Source organism: Eulemur rufifrons, chromosome 19, assembly GCF_041146395.1.
Source record: "Eulemur rufifrons isolate Redbay chromosome 19, OSU_ERuf_1, whole genome shotgun sequence".
Classification (NCBI taxonomy): Eukaryota; Metazoa; Chordata; class Mammalia; order Primates; family Lemuridae; genus Eulemur; species Eulemur rufifrons.
In genome coordinates this window covers 83,852,719-83,871,900 of record NC_091001.1, presented here as the reverse complement: position 1 = coordinate 83,871,900, position 19,182 = coordinate 83,852,719, and positions in this window count along the sequence as shown.

Sequence of the window (19,182 nt, the reverse complement as noted above, 5' to 3'; positions counted from 1 at the left end):
TTGAAGTTCCCTAATGACCTAATGACTATAATACTGAGCATCTTTTCATATGCTTATTTTCCATATGTATATTTTCTTTGGAGAAACATGTATTGGGTTTTCTTATTATTGCATTTTAAGACTTCTTTGCATATTTTAGATTCAAGCCCTCATCAGATATGTTTTGCAAATATTTCCTCCCATTCTGTGGCTTGTCTCTTCATTCTCTTACAGTGTATGAAATTCTCTTTTGCAGAGGAGAAATTTTTAATTTTAATGAAATCCAATGTAATTCTTCCATGAACTGTGCTCCTGGTGTTTTACCTAAAAATTCATTGACAAACTCAAGGGCAATAGAGTTTCTCCTATGTTACTTTCTAGAAGTTTTATAATTTTGCATTTTAAGTTGAAGTTTATGATCCATTTTCAGTTAATTTTTATGAAAGGTATAAAGTCTGTATCTAGACTTTTTTTTTCCCATGTAGTTGTCCAGTTGTTTCAGTATCATTTGATGGAAAGACTATCCTTTCTCCATTGGATTGCCTTTGCTTCTTTGTCAAAGGACCAGTTGACTATATTTGTGTGGATCTAGTTCTAGTTTCTCTATAATGTTCCATTAATCTATTTGTCTATTATTTTACCAATAAAGGCTGGACATCCCTAATCCAAAAATTTGAAATCCAAAATCTCCAAAATCTGAAACTTTCTGAGTGCTGACATATTGCTCAAAGGTCATGCTCAAACGAAATGCTCATTGGAGCATTTTAAATTTTGATATTCAGATTAGTGATTCTCAACTGGTATGTATATACAAACATTCCAAAACTCAAAAAAATCTTAACTCGAAAACACTTCTGGTCCCAACCATTTCAGATAAGGGATACTCAAACTATACTATACTGTCTTGATTACTGAAGCTTTATAGTAAAAATTAAAAGCATATAATGTCTATCCTCTGACTTTGTTCTTCCTCTTCAATATTTTGTTCACTATTCTGGGTCTTCTCCCTTTCCACATAAACCTTAAAATTAGTTTGTTGATATCTACACAAAGTAATTTGCAAGAATTTTGGTTGGGATTGTGTTGCAGCTATCAAACAATTTGGGAAGAACTGGCATCTTAACAATATTGAATCTTCCTGTCCATAAACATGAAATATTTTTCTATTTATTTAAATCTTCTTTGATTTCTTTCATCAGAGTTTTGTAGTTTTCCTCATATAGATCTTGTACAGATTTTGTTATATGTATACCTAATATTTTTGTATGTTAATGTAAATAATTGTTTTTAATTTCAAATATCAGTTGCTGATATATAAAAAAGCAATTGCTTTTGTATATATATATTAGCTTTGTACCAGCAATCTTGTTATAATTGTTTATTAGTTCCAGTAGTTTTTTGTTGATTCTTTGGGACTTTTTATATAGACAATTATGTCATCTGTAAACAAATATGGTTTTATTTCTTCCTTCCCTTTTATTTCCTTTTCTTGTCTTATTTCATTAGCTAGGACTTCCAGACCAATGTTGAATAGGAGTGGTGAGAGGTGACATCCTTCCCTTTTTCCCAGTGTTAGGGGAAAGTGTGATATTAGCTGTCTGTTTGTTATAGATGTTCTTTACCAAGTTGAGGAAGTTCCCCTCTGTCTTAGCCCATTTTGTGTTGCTATAACAGAACACCTGAAACTGGGTAATTTTATTTTAAAGAGGTTTATTTAGCTCACAATTCTGGTGAGTGGAAAGTTCAAGATTGAGCATCTACATTTGGTGAGGGTCTCAGGCTGCTTCAACTCATGACAGAAAATGGAAAGGGAACCAGTATGTGCAAAGAGATCACATGATGACAGAGGAAGCAAGGTAACAAAACCAAGGAAGCCAGATTCTTTTTAACAGCCTGTTTTCTCAGGAACTAATCCACTTCCATGAGAATTAATCTAGTCTCACCAGAGTAAGAACTTACTCACTTCCTCGAAAATGGCACGAAGCCATTCATAAGGAATTTGCTGCCATGACCCAAACACCTCCCACTAGGTCCCAACTCTCAACATTGCCCACTGGGGATCAACCTTAATATGAGTTTTGATGGGGACAAACAAATCATAGCACCAGCTATTCCTAGTTTGCTGAGAGTTTTTACCATGAATGAGTATTGGTGTTTGTCAAGTGTTTTCAATGCATCTATCGGTATGAGTACATAATTTTTTCTCTTTAGTTCATTGCTGTGATGGATTACATTAACTGATTTTCAAATGTTAAACCAGCCTTGCACACTTGGAATAAATCTCCCTTGAAATTCTGTATAATTCTTTTTATATACTTATGGATTTAATTTGCTAAGAAGGGTATTCAAAGAGTTCATGGAAAAATCTGTATTATGAAAAAACTACGAATGGATTTCAAAATTTTTTGCACCAAAATAAACTCATACTAACAGTTATAACATGTCTGAACAGGATTTAGTTTTAGACACTAAGAAGGATAACATCAGTTGGAAAAGAGCTTTTCTTCATATCTGCAAAGTTTTATCTCTGTTCAAATTCACCCTCTCACTTCTCAAAGCCCATCTCCCTTGATAGTAGTATGGGTCATATAAGACAATTAATGCTTGCTTGAAAGTAGAAAGCACAGTCTCCCATGCGAAGTACATGAACCCCCCACATAAATATGGTTGACCTATCACCTATAACATGAACAATAAAAATAGTAATAATAAATGCCATTATTATCTCAATTTGTCCACTCATAAATCAAAACACAAACTATATCATTTGTCTTCAATTCTTCAGAAAATTTTGGATTAAAGATATTAAGGATATTGAGATTTGCTACTAATCATAATTCAACTACCAACTTTACATTTTAAAAATCAAGTCAAAATGGATTAAAGATTTAAACGTATTAATAAGATCTAAAACTGCAAAACTCTTAGAAGAAAACACAGAGACACGGAGCCAAGATGGCAGACTAGAGGCAGCCGCACACACCACTCCCATGGAGAGGATCTGAAGTGTCAGGTAGATATCACCTACAGATGGGATCAGCTAAGAGAGAGCATGGGGATTCAACAGAGAAGTGATGGGAGGCACCAAAAGCAAAGGAGGGGGAAGTAGGACAGCCCACGGCCAGATCAGCAGCAGCCAGAAGAGGGGCCCACGCATGGGGAAGGGGCAGAGGATAGACCTCCAGGGCTCCATGCTCCTGCTGCAGACCTTGCAATCCTACCTACAGGAGGGCCCCTCCACCCTCACAGGCCTCCAGACTAACACACGGGGCTGCCTGCAGCATTGCTCCAGAGAGGGGCACAGTGGGGTCCTGTGGACTTCCAAGCCCTGAGCTACAGCTGACACCATTCTGTGAGCCCAGCCCCAGAGAACTACATCTGCCCAGGGGCCAGTGCCACCACCACTGACGGGTGCCCACATCACTGCCACTGATGCTGTTGCTGTGGGACTCAGGTGGGAGCAAACCCCATGGCCCCTGCCCCTGCTGTGACTGCTCAGAGGGGTGCACCTCACCGCCACTGTTTCTTTTGTTGCTGCTGCAGGCCCCAGGTGGGAGCCAAGCTCCATAGCCCCCCACCTCTGCTGCCACTACTGAGAGGGGCCCAACCCACTGCCCCTGCTGCTTCTGCAGGACCCAGGCACCAGTGAATCCCCAAGGTCTTCTGCCTCCACTGCCACCACTTAGAGGGACCTGCCTTCCACCTGAGCTTGCAGTGGTGGCCTGGAGACAAGCCTTCCCCTCCACACAAACATTCCCCAGCACCTGCTTGGACTGTGACAACCACAGGGAAACAGGAAGACACAGAAGAGCAGCAATGTTCCTGGAGTTCTGACCCATAAGGTGGACTTCACCAAGAGGACTGGGCAGTGCTGTGATGCTTCCTATGACACAGGAGGTTGGAGAGTGCATTCCTCTGCACTGAGAGCACCTGGCTTGTGATCCAAGGTTGTCTGCACCTCTCCCAGTGGAGACACAAGTGCAGAGAGGAGTCTGTAGGACAGGAGAGTGCCCCCACCACAGAGCAGAAGTAGAGCCAGGGCTGGGAAAGGGACACGAAGACGGGGACCTCCCCTCCTCCAACCACCCTATGCTGTGGACGTAGCCACCCCTGCTGCCAAGCACAAGCCTGTGGCATGGAGGTTTCAACCCAGGAATTCCGGGTCCTGGGTCTACCTCACCAATGCTCTCCAGCATCCCCTCAAATGCAGCAGGCTTGGGGGACTGGATTCCATGGAGCTGGGGGCTCACTTTTTTCCTTTAAAAAAGCCACAACAAGCACTTTTGAGTGCCCCAAGGACAAAAGCTATAGCCTTCCCTGAGGGAGGGCGGGGCTGACAGTCCTCTCTCTGAGCTGCCAGTCTCTTCTAGGGAAAGCCTATCCTTGCTGGAGGCAAGTTCCTGGCACAATCACACTGCCCAGCCAGAGTATTTCAGCCACAGCCCACAGCCAGTCTGGTAGCCCTGCACCCAGCAAGTTGAGCTGCCTCCACCACCTCTGCTGCAGCTGGGCAAGGGTAGAAGCTGCCATCTCAGTGCTTTTGGAGCCCTGAATGACAAAGAGTACGGTCATCGCCAAGAGAGGGAGTTGTGAGTGGCTTGTGCCTCCCACAGCTGCCTGCCTCTGCTAATCTTGTCAAGAGAGGCCCCTCCTGTCACAGGCGTGTGGTGCATCAGCCCTTCTCCTGCCTGAGCATTCTTCTTAGCAGCAGAGTTCTCAGCAGAGGAGAACAGGTAAACCACAAAGCCATCTGTTTTGAGCTAGAGAAGAGAGTCCAGATGAGAAAGAACCAGCATAAGAACACTGGCAATAAGAAAAAACAGGCTCCTTCGACACCCCCAGAGAATCACTCTAGTTCTCCAGCAATGGACTCCAACCAAAAGAAAATTTTTGAAATGTCACATATGAAATTCAAAATATGGATTGCAAGTAAGCTCAGTGGGACCAAATTAAACATGAACCAAAATCTCTGGCCCCCATTCCCTGAAATGTAGGGAATACACGTGTTCCTACAGGTGCAGAGTTACCAAGGCAGAGTATGATCTACCAAAGTCTCCTCCAGAGTTTCAAAATATACATGACCATGCCTGGATCTCCCCTCTGTCCTCCCTAAAGCATGTCAGCATCTCCACAGGAGGGCTCTCAGTATGTATATTATTTTTTTTAAAGCCCCCAGAATAATTCTGTAATTTTCCACAAGTCAAAAGTGGCCTGAATGGCTTGGAGCAAGTTGAGAATATGAAGATGGGGGATAACATCCTAGGATGGTCTGTGAAATTCCTGTTGGGAAGTGCTAGAACCTCATTTATAATGGATTGGGTAATAGTTCCAAAGGCCACCTAACAACTAGCACCAGGATATCTGCATAAGAATCACTCAGAGCTTATCAAACTGCAAAGTAATGGGTCCACCCAGAGTTAGGAAGTAAGAGCTAGGAATCTGGATTTTAACTAGCTGCCCAGGTGATCCTAAAGTGTGGTCAGGTTTGGGAACTATCCTTTATGTATTCATTCATTCACTCATTCAACAAATATCTATTGTGCACTTACTATGTGCCAAGCACTAGAAATTAAACACTGAATAAAACTCAGTGCCTTCCCTTGAGAGGTTCACAAGCCTCATGGGAGACACTAACTCTTGTGACATGGCCCCCATAACACAGTGTGGCAAGTGCTTTAACAGACTATGTGCAAAGGGCTGTAGGAACATAGAAGAGAAATTATTTAATGGCTTCACAGAAAAGATGACATTTGAGCTGAGCATTGAAGAGAAGGTAGGAGTTTGCTGATTGAAGAAGGCAAGAGAAGTTCCAGCTGTAGGTCTGGAGACATGAAAGTGCATGACATGTTCAGGGACAAGCAGGGAGCCCAACATGGTCAGAGCAGAGGGAGTGTAGGGGGAAGTGGACACTGGGCCAGGGTGACAGGCCAGAGCCTGGTGGAGAAGGTCCTGGTTTCATGCTATGGGGAATCATCCCTTGTTTATAAGCATGATCACATGGTCAGATCTGCATTTTAGGGAGGCAACATTGGTGTTATGGAGAGGAGAGAAATTGTGATAAGGAAATTAATTAAGAAAAGAAAAAGTGTCATGACAAAGAAGGGGTCCTGAAATGGGGAAGTGCCTGTGGGATTAGATTTGAAAGAGATCCCATAGGTAGAATCTACAGAAAGAGTGGGTGTTGCTACAGAGAAAACTACCGCAGAAAGATGTCCTTTCTCAGCAGATCTTTGTCTCTTCTCTGCTTCATTCTCACCTGAGCCTGTCACCTCACCCTAGGGAAAGGAAGTCAAGCTTCACATACCCTCAGTCCTAGAATCAGTGAAAAATAACACCAAAAAAACCACTGCCCCAGTCCTTTCAAATGAGCTAAGGAATGAAAATTGTCAAGGGCTGTCACTGAGATGCAAAGGCTCTTAAGTGACCATCTTTAGCCCCACAATCCTCTCATTGTACACAATGAAGAAATGAGGCTCAGAAAAATTAGGTGAATTCCCAGCATCACACAAATAGCTTTTTTAAAATACGTGTTGTATCTTCTCTCAGCCCCATTTGAATCTTTCAGCAAGCATAACAGTCACCCCTGTGTAGTGTGCTGCCTGCCTGCCTTTCTTTAAAGATTCTAAGACAAGCTAGAAATCTATTATTATCTCTGCTCTTTTTAATAATCAAGAAATGCCATGGTTTCTCTCAGACTGGAAAGGAGTATGATGGACATCTTGTGGTTGATTTGTAGAACTGAATCTTTCTTTAATAGGATTATCTATCATTGTTATTAGTAGGTCAAATTTGATTAGCACTTTCACTAATTGCATTAGATCAGTGGTCTCAACCCTTTCATATCTAATGCTCTCTTCTTCTGACAACTATTTTGAGTCACTATTCTTTCCTACTCTGAAATGAAATTCATGTAAAATATAATCTACATAATGTTGCAAAGTTTCAATATGATGCCCCAAGTATGACAGAGAAATAAAAGGAAATTAATGTCTAACAAAATAATATACATTTCATATGTGGTACTTGAGCATGACCACACTTGAAAACATGATGAAGCAGTCAGATGCTTGCACTTATATGTGGAATCACTGGGAATGCAGCACTTGCAAATGCAACAGAAATGGGAGTGTGGAACTGACAACTACAATACTGTAGACAGCACAGCCATTAAGTCACATCATTTCCTGAAACAGTGACCAACTTTTGGGAACTTTGGGAAACAAAGAACAATCTTTCCCTTGTTTTACACAGTAATCATATTTTTAGAAAATTACTAAAATACTTTGTGACAGATGTAAAGCAGAGTTGGAGTCTAGGTTCTAATCAGTACAGTTTTTTTTATTCCAAAAATGTCTGGTAAGACACTCAAAAGTCATGAATGGCAATTCCACTTCTGGGACAATAGCATAGATGTACTTTTACCTATTCCTCCTGCTAAGTACAAGTAGAAATCCTGAGCCTTATATATAAAATAAACATAAGATGACTGTGAAAAATAGAGAGAAAAAGCATACCAGTTAAGACCCATGGGACCTAAAGAATGATACTGTGGTAAGTTCTGTGCTGGGTGCTGGAGATACATGTGGTGACACACAGAGACTTGGTTCATCCTAAATAAAAGGGTAAGAGTCTAGCAGTGTTTTCTCACCTAATGGTTATGGAACCTTAGACAGGAAGAGACTTTAGAAGTAGGGTAAACGCTTAGGTGTAGATTCAGAAATCCTCTTGAATATAGAAACAGTAATTCTTAATACAATATTAGCAAATATAATTCTATTCTATTGAATTCTCAGTCCTCAGTCCTAGAGTCAGTGGACTGAGATTTATATCCATGATCAATGTGGGGCTTATTCCAGGGATGCAAAGTTGCTTCAATATTCTAAAATCAAGAAATGTAATCCACCATATTAATAGGCTAAAGAAGAAAAATCACAAAATCAAATCAATCAGTGGAGAAAATACTGGAAAAATTTAACACCCATTCACGATTTTTTAAAAGACTTTCAAAAAAATGGGAATAAGGGAAAACATCCTCAACTTGATAATGAACATCTACAAAACACCTACTGCAATATTATACTTAATGGCAAAAGACTGAATGCTTTCTGTCTAAGATGAGGAACAAGGCAAAATATCCACTCTCACCATTCTTATTCAACATGGTGCTGAAAGCTCTAGCCAATGCAATATGGCAAGACAAAAAAAAGCAATAGAGATCAGAAAGCAAATATAATATTGTTCCTATTTGCAGTTGACATAATTGTCTACACGGAAAATCCCAAGGAATCAAAAAACAAAAAAATCTCCTAGAATGAATAAGTAAGTTCAGGAAGGTTGCAGGAAATGAGATAAACATATAAAACTCAATTATATTTCTATACACTAGCAATGAACATGTGAATACCAACATTAAAAGTGATGTAAAAATCACTCAAATCAAACACTCAGATACAAATCTTACAAAATATGTACAGTACTTGTATACTAAAAACTATTCAATGCCAATGAAAGAAATCAAGGAAGATCTAAATAAATAAATGGAGAACATAAATAAACGTGTTCATGGATCAAAAGACTCAACATAGTAAATATGTAAATTGTACCCAAATTAACATATAGATTTAACACTATCAAAATTCCAACAAGAATTTTTTGTAGATACAGACAAGATTATTCCAAAATGTACATGGAAAGACAGAAGAACTAGAATATCTAGAACAAAAATAAAGTGGCAGGAATCAGTCTACTATTTTCAAGACTTATGTTATAGCTACCAGAATCAAGACTATGAGATACTCATGGAGGGAGATCAATGAAACAGAATAAAGACTTGAGAAATAGAGCCACACAAATATGCCCAAATGATTTTTGTCAAAGGAACAAAAGCAATTCAATAAAGAAAAGATAACCTTTTTAACAAATGGTGCTGGAAGAATTAGATATCCATAGGCAAAAAAAATTTAGCCTAAGTCTCACATCTTAAACTGACACAAAATGGATCACAGACTTAAATGTAAACCATAAAACTATAAAACTTTGGGGGAAAAAAACTTGGGAGAAAATCTTCAGGACCTAAGGATAGGCAAAGAATATTTAGATTTGATACTTAAAGTATGATCCATAAAAGGAAAAATCATAAATTGGACTTCATTAAAATTTAAGAAGTTTGCTCTGCAAAAGACCCTGTTAAGAAGATTAAAAGACAAGGTATATACTGGGAGAAAATATTTGCAAACCATGTATTCAACAAAGAAATAGTATCTAGAATACACAAGGAACTCTCAAAATATGACAATAAAAAAAAATCAAATCCAAAAATGAGAAAATGACATAGACATTTCACCAAAGAAGACATACAGATGACAAATAAGCACATACAAATATTTTCACATTAATAGTCATTAAGGAAATGTAAGTTAACACCACAATGAGATATCTCTACATACCTATCAGAATGCCTAAAATAAAAAATGGTGAAAACACCAAATGCTGGCAAGGTTATGGAGAAACCGGATCACTCATACATTGCTGGTGAGAATGTAAAATGGTATAGCCACTCTGGAAAGCAGTTTCTTTAAAAAAAAAAAAAAAAAAAACCTAACTGTGCAACTACCATATGACCCAGCAACTGCACTACTGGGTAGAGAAATCTACCAGTTATGTTCACACAATAATCTGTACCTGAATGTTTATAGCAGCTTTATTTGTAATAACCCCAAACTGAAAATAACTGATATTTCCTTCAATGTGTGAATGGTTAAACAAATTGTGGTATATTCATACCATGGAATACTACTCAGAAATAATATTCACACACACACCAACTTGGATGAATCTCCAGAAAATTGTGCTGAGTGAAAAAAGCCCATCTCAAAATGTTGCATATTAACCTTTTATATAACATTTATGTAATGTTCTTTAAATGACAACATCATAGAAATGGAGAGCAGATTAATGGTTGCCAAGGATTAAGGAGGTGGAAGGGAATGGAATGTGCCCTTAAAAGGCAACATGAAGGATACTTGCAGTGATGGAAATGTTCTGCATCTTGACTGTGTCAGTGTCAACATCCTGTTTGTAATATTGTATTATCCTACACTTTTGCAGGATGTTACTATTGGGGGAAACTGAGTAAAAGATGCATGGATCTCTCAGTATTATTTCTTACAGTTGCATGTGAATATACAATTATCTCAAAATAAAGTTTAATTTTTAGCCAGGTGGGGTAGGGTATAGGAAAAAAATCTCTGCAGAATTGTCAAGTGCACTGTGAGATGTCCAGAATTCCTGCATCTCGCTCCACCCAACAAATGCCACCTTTTCCCCATTATTGCAACAACTGAAAAATTACCCCACTTATTCCAAAATCACCGCCTAAGAGCAATAATTGTGAAACCCAAACTGATAACCAGTGCGTTGGAGGGTAACAATAACTCTATAGAGCTGGTAGGAAGAGGCTACTTTATAAATGAAAACTGAGGGGTCTAAGTGAGGGGAAGGCACCCAGCCCAAATCACACAGCAAGTAAATTTCATAGCGACCACTTTGTACTGCCTCACAAAACCATTTTAACTCCACTACTTTTCTGATCATCTACCATTTTCAAAGTTTTTTCCAAAATATTATACTAATTGATCCTTAAGATGTCCTGGCTAAAAATGCAGGAAGCCAAGACTGTGGCAGACTCTTTTAGCCAACGTGGGTTGATGTGGCATCTTCCTGCCTCCACATCTGCATCTGCAAGATACCCACATTGTGCTCAGGCTTGCCTTCTTCAGATCGGGTGAGTTAAGACTCCTCCTGCTTAGGGCTAATCCCTCCCTTTTATTGATTATGCCATCTCTTTCTTGCACCTTCAGACTCTCTCACTCTACTGGCTGTTTACCATCAGGAGACAAAACATGCTCTTTTAGCCCGGTGTCCTTTTCAGAATATAGCCCCTCTCCTCTTGAAGGAATGTGCTTATACTCTCTGTTTCCATTTCCTCTTCTTTCCACTCCAATGCAATCTGGCCCCTGGCCCACCATAGCATTTAAACTTCTCTTGCCAAAAATGCCATTGTGTATCTTGTGCTAATTCCAATAGACACGCTTCAGTCTTTGTTTTACTGGGCCAGTCCTCAACATTTGATCCATTAATCTCTCCCTTACTGAAACACTCTCTTCCTTGGCCCAGGCTCCCCTGGTTTTCCTCCTCCTACTCTCTGGCCACAGGACCTCCCACTCTTCCACCTGTCACCCAAATGTCGATGCCTCAGTATTCTATCCCAGGCTCTCTTGTCTTTTCACTTTGTACCTTCACCCAGTATTTCAGTTACCCACACCAGTCTCTCAAGCTCCAGACCCATGTAACTCACCTCCTACTCAACATCCACATTTACTGTCCCATAGGGACCCAAATTCAATAAGTCCAAAACTGAACTGATCATCCTCTCAAATCTATTCCTGAATGGCTCAATGTGTGGCATTTTCATATACCATCCACCCTCAATGCTTTTCCTTACAACCACATTAAATTTTTCACCATGCCTATTTTACCTTCTCAACACCCTTCAATCCGTCATTTCCAATGACACTGCCTTAGTCCAAACCTCCGACATCTATCAACTAAAAATCTGCAATAGCTTCCTAACTGGTCTCACTGCCCCTAATTGTGCCCCCTTCCAATCTACTCTTCCAATTGCAATAAGAGTGATTTTTTTCCAAAATGTAACTCATCACATCATGCTCTGTCTTTGAACCCTTCAGTGAGTTCACATGCCTTCCAGCTGAAGTCTAACCTTACCATGGCCTCTAATGGAGCTCTACCCATCTTTCCAGCCTAATCTCCCACTCCCCCTCACACCCTACAACTGCCTCCTCTCCTCCCAATAGTAAACTTCTTTCAGTTCTCAATGCACCACATTATCTCTTGCCCCTAGGACTTCACATGAGAAGAACCCACTATCTGGAACCCTAATGCCTACACTCCTCCCTCAAGTGGCTCCCCTACTCATTCTGCAGACCTCGGATAAGACCACTTTCTAGCCCCTGTTTGATGAGACCGCATGCCCCTTGCTTTGTTCTCCCAACACCCCATTCTTTCCCTAGCATGACACTTATCACATCTTTTCATAATTGCTTTTCAAGATTTGCCTACCTGCTTTTCCCATTAAGCTGTAAGTCACTTGAGAATACTGGTCTAACCTGCTTACTTTTATATCTATAATGCTAAACATAGTAATTTGAACACTCAGTAAATATAGTTTTTAACAGACTGTACTAAAGAATGAGTGAAATATCAAGAAATCCAAGTTTGCACGACAGAAATCTTGGAACACAGCAGTCCTCTCTGCTTCATTTTCTGGCTTATGCTACCTTATGGTGACCCCTATGCCACTATCCCTTATATCCCAACCTCTGCATATTTTGACCAGCGTTCTTTGTTCACTGTACAACAAGGTACTCTCTGTTTACTGTAATGTCCGATTTGAGAACACAGTGCCCACATTGCATTGACCTGCCAGACGGCTTCAGGAAGGACCTCTGGATGTCACGATTTCAGAAACCACAAAAAAAGTCACTCCTTGTCCTACTGCAAAAAAAAGTACTTTTCCTTGAGTGATTCTTAGAATTTCTTTATGTGAGAGCCAAAGATATTATTTCTCAACTAGAGGCAAGTCAGATGCAAATTCCTTTTAAACTTACACTATAGACATTAAAATTATAAACTCTAAATTATTTAATTAACCCTCAACTAAAATTAAGATTAAAAAACAGAAGTCACAAGTGTTTTATACAGTAGTCTTGAGAGATTGAGAAACTGACCTATTGACATGAGGCTTTGGGAATACTCTGCACTAAGCTAATAATTACACATTGTTATACAGATAAGAAAAGAACTGGAAAATATTTACGAGTCAGTTAACTTGAAGCCACTGGGAATATAAACAGTAGATAGGTTGGAGGGGTAGAATGTTTTTCTTGTCAGATTTATACTTTTTCTGTATCTTGTCATCATAAAACTCAGTAGTTTGTACACAGAGGTCTCTTATGGGATTTTACTATAACCATAATGGTTAATTATTATACAACCTTTAACCTTTAGACTATAGAACTCACCTACTTATCTGTTTTAGAAATTGCATTTACCAATCATTGTTTGTTTGTTATAGGAAATTGCGTTTTGTAATGTTTAATCCACAACAACTTCACTGAGCTTGTTATAATAATTAAGTTAACCAGTATAGAAATCATTCAGAGCCCCTTGGGGTTAATAAAAGTCACCCATCTTTTTTCTGGTACCAATTGTAGTACCAGTAAATATACAGAGTGACTACAGTAGTCACATTTTAAAACAATATGAAAAGACTAAATGTTTTCCCCTGCAGCCCTAAAGCATAAACGATTGCAGCAGGGCCCTTCCTCAGGTTATAGCTGGGGAGAAAAGGAGTTGGGGGGCACTGGAGCCCAGTGACCTTAGGAGGGAGAGGGAGAGGACCCTCCCATGCAGAGCAGGACAGGGGAGAGGAAGAGGGGAGATTCTTCACCTTAAATTGGGTTTACTGCCAGAGATTCATAGTGAATAACAAATAAACTCAACAAATGATAGCTATTATTATTATTACATGTATGAAACTTTCTGTTGAATTCCCTCTCAGGTTCAGAGAAATATTGACAATTAGAACTGAATCAAATTCAAAGACTATACCCCAACCATATCCTCTTACATGGAAACTGAATGTTTCAATCTACCTAAACCTCAAAGGCTCCAAGATTTTCCCTTTCTTTTGACAGAAAGTCTTGTCTTTGACACATTGTCCTCCTCCAGATTTTCCCTCTAACCCCCAGGATGCACATACATATCCATGACTTAAATCTGTGATCATAGCCAGTGCCACAGTCCCCATCCCAAGATGATGTCATGGAGTTGAGAGTTGGCCCTGCACCATAAGACCAACCCCCTTCTTCCAAAATGAGAAGGATAATGTTTCTTCTATGTCATATCCAGCTATGGGAAGAAGGGTTCTCAGCACGTGTGTATTGATACAGCACTTTAAATTCACAAACAAAACTCCTGTCTCCTTGGATGGCTGGATCCAAATGAGTTCAAGATTCTACTGCCACATTCTTCCCTGATGCTCATATCTCATTTTAAAATCAAGTTGTCCTTGCCCAACTCCTTTTTCCCTTCTTTGAAGTTCTCTCTCAGGGGCTTCCACCACCCTCCCTAGAATAGGACTTCAGCCAGACACACACATATGCACCAGTCCATCAGACATGTCTATAAATGTTTGAACCTGTGGTACAACTGTGGACAGCAATGAAGTCTTTTGTCCTAGGTCCTTTGCAAATAAATGGTTGCAAATAGGTACATGAGGTTAGCAATGTCTCCTAATTCTATTCACCAAGAGTCCCAGTCAGCCCAGCCAACAAACACTCTGGTATAACAGATGAGGAAAACTTAAGGTTAAGGGACTGAGCCAGAACACATAATCACCTGGCAGCAGAGTTCTAGCCCAGGACTCATTCTCCTGCACCACACTGCCCAATTCCATTGCACAAGCTCCCTTCTCTGTGCTGATGTCTTTGAGTTAGCCAGATGGTTGACATATTTTTTTGTTTTTTGCCAAAAGGATGATTTGCTTTCCAAAAATCTCTAACTAAGCAGCTCATGACTGCTTCTTAAGATAAACAGAATTTCTACAAGGCATTCTAGAAAGCAACTTGACAGGACCATGTTGCTTCTGTTTCTTATCTCTGGACACCAGATGCCTGCTTTCTCCTGTGCATCCACAAGGGATTTGTGATTGGGTTTGAGTTCTCGAACATTATTTCCTGGAAAAGGCCCCAGAGCCACTTATGTGTCTGCAAGGAAGGACACTTTGCCAACCCAGTATTGACATGCCCTAAGGCACTTTAGAGTCCTGCACTCAGCTTTGGGTGTAAAAAGTATTTTGGCAATTGCCAAGTTTCAGAAGCAAAGGGAATTAAGCTTTGCCTACTTAGCAAAAAAAAATAAATAAATAAATAAATAAATAGGTAGTCCCAAGGCTTCACACTAACTATGCTGACCACAATGCCACCTTTCAAATTAAAATTCAGTCATCCAGTTATATATCGATAGCTAGGCATGTGATATAGGTTAGGGCAAGAAGATTTTAACTAATATTTAACCAGAACTTTTATTTTCCATTGGTAAAGCATTTTGCAGAAATCTTCCATTTCCCCAATGTACAAGATTAATCAATCCAAAAGACACAAATGGAGTCAAGCACACATTTATTTGATCACCTTTTAGAGAGGTTAACTCAAATCTGACAATGCACATTCACCATTCTGGATGTCTAACAGATTACGCATTTGGCTTCTCAGGGAGATGACAGAGTGCATTTATTCTAAATTGTTAAGCTCTTTCACTAATCTGATTCTTTTACTATCAAGGTTCCATGCTCCCAATCCTTCTCATAGCCCCCTTTCATACCTAAATGTATTGATCTATATACAAAATGGGAGAACCTGTGTATTAGTTTGCTAGTGTTGCCACAACAAAATACCACAGACTGAGTGGCTTACACATCAGAAATGTATCTTCTCACAGTTCTGGAAGATGAAAGTCCAAGATCAAGGTGTCAGCAGGGTTGGTTTCCTCTGAGGTCTCTCTCCTAAGCTTGCAGATTGTCACCCTCTTGCTGCCTGTTCACATGGTCTCTGCACAAGCACCACGGTGTTCCTGTGTATCCAAATGTCCTCCTCTTGTAAGGATGCCAGTCATGTTGGATTATGACCCACCCTGGGAGGGGCTCATTTTAACTTAATCACCTGTCTAAAGGCTCTATTTCCAAATACACTCATGTTCTGAGATATTGGGAATTGAGGCTTCAACATAAAAGTCCGGGGCAGCGAGGTGGGACAATTCAGCTCATAATAGCCTGTTTTATGTAAAGTTTCCAAATTATATCAAACAATAAAGAAATCCTTTCCTAACTTAAGAATCCTATTGTTGTCTTGGGCTGTATAGAAAGACAGCCAGATCCAACATGTGGTTTAATTTTAGGGACTACATGCTTCTTTTTCCCCCAAAATACTTCACATGCCTTTGAATTCTCTCATTAGAACTTTGTATTTATTTATCTGTATCAAACAGAGGTTTCTTCTGTTAAAATGCAGATAGCCTTAGACTGAGCTTTATACATCACTTACACTTCAGTACAGCACTGCTTCCTTCCCAAGAGCAGTTTTTGATGAAGGGCAGATGACTGGGTACCTCTCAGGCGAGGGAGGAAGTGAGGGGAGGATCATAACCAGAGACAAAGGGAAGAGAAACAAGGAGCTGGAGGCATGAGAAGACAGCCCGTCCTGGCTTCGCCATTCCTGCTGCAGTCCCTGGTGCTAGATCATTGCTCCGGAGCTGCTTCTCAGCCAGAGGTGTCTTCCCTGGCTGGCTCCCCCTTGCCTCCATGTGGGGCCACGTGACAGACTTCTGGACACTAGACTGTGGGCCCTGATGTACTCCAGTGCCAGGCCTGGCCTATAAAAATCTCCCACACATTTTCTGCCCTCTCTGTTTTCCATTTACCAGCAGAAGCAAAGGATTTTGAAACCGCAGAAAACGGCAGAACCACAAAGTGTCACTAGAAAAGAGCCTGGGTCCCTGAGTCACCACATGGAAGGTATCTCCCACTGCACATTTGTGCTAAACTGTTTTTGTGTGAATAATAACTCCTATTGGTTAAACCGCTGAGATTTCAGGGTTTGACCCTTTCAGCAACTATCAATTCCATAATTAATAAGTTAATACAGTCAGTGTATGGCTGAGTTTGGCAGGAAGTTAATAACTACTTTAACAGTGACAGTTTTATGCTAGTTTATGCCAAGAGTAAATACCAATAATAAGAGGGTACTACTTGATTAGTATTGTCAAAGTACTTTTATTTAATCTGGATTGACTCGTAATAGTAGTAGACATACTCACAGACATCTGCTGTGTACAATTATCATTGCTTTTCAAAATGCCAGGCATTATGAGAAGTACACAATGAGAAAATAAAATACTGGTAAGGTAAAAAAGAGTGTTAGATTGAAAGCCAACCACCCTGAATTCTAGTTCTACCCACCACTAACCAGCTATGACCAGCACCCCCCACCTCTCCCTCCAGTGACTACCAGCTCCACAAGCCAGACCGGAGATGTCCACTTGGGGAAAATAGCGCCTCTTACAAGTCAAAAACAAACTGTAGGAAAACTGGACACAGTGCTTTGTGCATAGAGGATGCTCAATATATATTTATCCAATTAATAAATGTTTCAAAAGGGACTCTGTGCCTGATAAAGCAATTCAAACTAACATGGTGGAGGACAAACACATTTAAACTTCCACCCCAAAATGCCCCCACTCCAAGCTGGAAGAAGTGTTTCTACGTGTTCGTGTGTATAGAGAAATTGGCTCCGATTCTAAACAGTGAAAACAGGGCAGAAATACGAATAAATCTGGGAATGACATGTAATCAAAAGTATAGCCATCTGTTTAAGTCCTGCATCTAAAGTTTTAAAAATAAAAAAAGATGGGAAACCACCTGTCTTGCAACATTGAACTAAAATTCAAATCTATTCAATTGAAAATAATAATGTAAAATATATTTTTGTTTAGTCCCAAGCAGAGAGCTTTGTCTACCTAACTGTATTAAGGGCTTAGACCAGTGCCTGGAACATGATAGACACTTCAGTGTCTGTGGGATTAAAGCATTAACAGTTGAATGTCTGCGGGGTGCAAAGCACTGGGGTAGGTATCATGAGAGATGCCGAGATGGACAGAAAATCACCCTGCCCTCCAGAGGCTGGCAGGCTAGGAAAGGATAACCGTGTCATCAACCCACTCAAACACATGGCCAAATGAAATATGTGCTAAACAGAAGTATAAGAAACATGCTACGAGAGGAAGAAACACTTAATTCTGGTGGGAAGAAGAGGTAAGGAATCAAAGAGGAGGAGGAATTTAGGCTGAGCCTTAAAGTAGAGGAATGTCCAGGCTGAGCGGATGGCATGACCACGGTGATGGAGAAATGGAAGCGCTGGCTGGCTTTGGAAGGCCGGGTATCTGCAGGGCCCTCAGGTACACAGCCTTGGAAATCAGGGTTGGGGCCACACGTCAGAGTCTGAGTGTGACCAGGGAGCAAAGCCTTAACAGCCACAAAACTGGGCACTTAGGAAAAGAAGTGCATGCATTCTCTTTCTTTTCTTTCTCCTTCCAAATTTGTAAAGCATTTACTTCCCCTAAACCATATAAAATGTCATTTTATTAAGTTGTTTTAATCTGTGTGAGATGACTGTCATGCCCAAACTATTTTAATGCTACCAAAGTTAAAATAATGTGAAGAAAATGTGTTCTAGAATAAAGCATGGGTACGCTGTTGTTCTGTTTTCTTGAATTATTTTCATTCTACAAAACAAAATCTCATTTTATTTCAGCTCTTATCACCAGAAGAGACCCCCTGAAGGTCTGTACTAGCAATCCACGGGCATCCTCTGGTAGTTTTGCTTCAGAAAAGGACTTGAACTCGGTCTGTAAAGTATGTACATAAAGGAGTCCAAAGAGAGGATCTGCTCAGAGCTCCTCAAATGTCAGCACAATTCTGTTGGTAATCTGTGGTCATTCAAATCATTTTAAGAGGGACAGAAACAGGAAGAGATGGGCAGACAGAAGTCCTGGCTTAAACTGAGGTTCAAGAAAATGACAAAGCCTTGCATCTTTTCATTCAACAAATATTAATTGATTAGTAATTGTATGTTTCTTAGTTAACAAATATTTACTTTGCACAAGCACTGTTCAAAGCACCAGGAATATACAAGTAAACAAGATTGTCCAAGTCTTTGCTCTCACAGAGATTATATTCTGGGAGGAAGAGAGCCCATATACAATAAGATGTGGTGTAGAAGTAGTATTTTGAGATCTTCAGTAAAGTTTCTCATTTCCACAATCAACCCTATTTCCACCCACACACTTCCTTATGCCTTTGAAGCAGCAGCAATGCCTTTCTATTGGCACTGCAGTCAGGGGCTTTGAGTGTGTAAGCAGACTTTTTTTTCATTCATAGAAGAGAAAATAGTCTTGAAAATCAAGACGCTTGAAGAGGAATTGCTTTGTTTTGTTTTGCCTTGTTTTGTTTAATTTTATACAGCTTGACTTTGAACATCAAAAAGCCAAAGCATGGGAGGAGAGAGTATA